We start from the raw sequence: 2,124 nt of genomic DNA, 5'->3' as shown, positions 1-2,124 counted from the left end.
TCTCATGTTTGCACATAAGTCCAAAAATTTCACGACACACAAACTTCAAGCAGGACAGTCCCAAAATATTCCTTTTCCTGTTTCTTGCTTTCCTACACCACCCCATTCTTCTTGAAAATCCACCTACCTGAGAGACATCATAGCAGCAACTGGCATTTCATGATAAGCAGCCCATATTCAGAATACCAGAATGACAGGCACTAAAAACATGAAACTACTATTACAAATTACCATCTGCAGTGGAGCAGCTTAGTTCACAGGTATCAGTATAAATAGTTAGTAATGGTGAGAATCTTTCCAATCAACTGCTATATTAAAAAATCTTCTGTTTTATAAAATTTTTTAAACATTTATTTATTTATTTATTTATTTAGTGTGTGTGCGTGTGTGTGTGTGGCCAGCTCAGCCCACCAGGGGTCGGGGCAGGCTGGCATGTGGTGCTGGGGGGTCGAACCGAGGTCTCTGTGCTTTGCCATGCTTGTTCCAAGTAGGTGCTTTAGACCACTGAGCCATCTCGCTAGCCCCTAAAAAATCTGAATATTCTCAGGATCATTGCCTTGCACATCTTTTATACATCGCTGTAAGGCTTTACATTATCATGCTTCCTAGCTCTTCTCTTTTCCCTCTCTTGATTAGTTAGTCCTTGAGATCCTGCTTTCATTTTACTTGTATTATAACTTTCTATTTGTACTTCTTCTTTTGAGTTCTCCTACTAGGGAGACTATACGATATTTATACATGTGTGTCTGGTTTATTTCACTTATTAGTATATCTTCAAGTGGCATCCACTTCAATATAAAAGCCTGCAGTTTATCATTCTTAATAGCTGAATAATACTCCATTGTGTAAAAATACCATCTCTTTTTCAACCATTCCTCAGGTAATTGGCATCTTGGTTGTTCCCAAGATTTTGCTATAACAAATAGTGCTGCTATGAACATAGGCACACATATATCTCAATGATATGATGATTTTAGATCCTCTGGGAAAATTTCCAGTAGAGGAATAGCTGGTTTAAAGGGGATTTCCAGACCAACTTTTCTAAGTAGTCTCCATGCTGATTTCCATAACGGTTGCACCAGTCTACATTCTCACCAGCAGTGGAGAAGGGTTCCTTTTCCCCACAGCCCCTCCAACATTTGTTGTTGGGTGATTTCTTTATGATAGCCATTCTTTCTCGCATGAGATGATATCTCAATGTGGTTTTAATTTGCATTTCACGAATGCCTAGTGATGTGGAGCATTTTTTCATATATTTATTCGCTTGTTTAATTTCTTTCTCTGAAAAGTGTGTGTTCATCTCAGATGCTCATTTCTGGATTGGGTCTTCAAATTTTGGGACCCTAGTGTTTTTTACTTCTTTATAGATTCTAGAGAGCAAACCATTGTCTAAGTACTGATTTGTCATGATTTTTTCAAAATTTGTAGGTTGCCTTTTCACTTTGTTGGTAATTTCTTTTGACGTGAAAAACCTTCTCAGTAAGAGCAGGTCCCAGTTATTAATTCTTTCAACTGTTACCCGTGTGTTTTGATTTCTGTCCATGAACTCTTTGCCTACCCCTATGTCTTCAAGAGTTCCACCAACTTTCTATTCCAGGAGATTTAGTGTCTCTGCTTTAATGTTTAGATCTTCAATCCATTTCGACTTTAGTTTAGTGCATGGTGATAGACCTGGGTCAAGTTTGAGTTTTCGGCATGTAGAGAGCCAGTTTTTCCAGCAACATTTATTAAAGAGGCTATCTTTCTTCCAGTGAGTATGCTTGGCCCCTTTGTCAAAGATAAGGAGGCTGAGTGTATTCATAGGGGCTTCAGTGACTCCTAATCTATTCCATAGATCCTCAAGTCTATTTTGATGCCAGTACCATGCTGATTTTATCACAGTAACCTTGTAGTATAATTTCAAGACAGGAATGGTAATGCCTCCAGCCTTGTCTTTATTTCCCAGAATTCCCTTTGCTATTCTAGGTCTTTTCTGGTTCCAGATAAATTTTAGGAATGATTTCTCTATGTCTGTGAGATATGTTGGTGGTAGTCTGATAGGGATTGCATTAAATCTGTACAGCAATTTTGGGAGTATGGCCATCTTCACAATCTTGGTTATTCCTATCCAGGAGCATGGAATAT

This window comes from Octodon degus, unplaced genomic scaffold (genome assembly GCF_000260255.1).
Source record: "Octodon degus isolate 3935 unplaced genomic scaffold, OctDeg1.0 scaffold00385, whole genome shotgun sequence".
Classification (NCBI taxonomy): domain Eukaryota; kingdom Metazoa; phylum Chordata; class Mammalia; order Rodentia; family Octodontidae; genus Octodon; species Octodon degus.
This window is presented reverse-complemented; position numbering follows the sequence as displayed.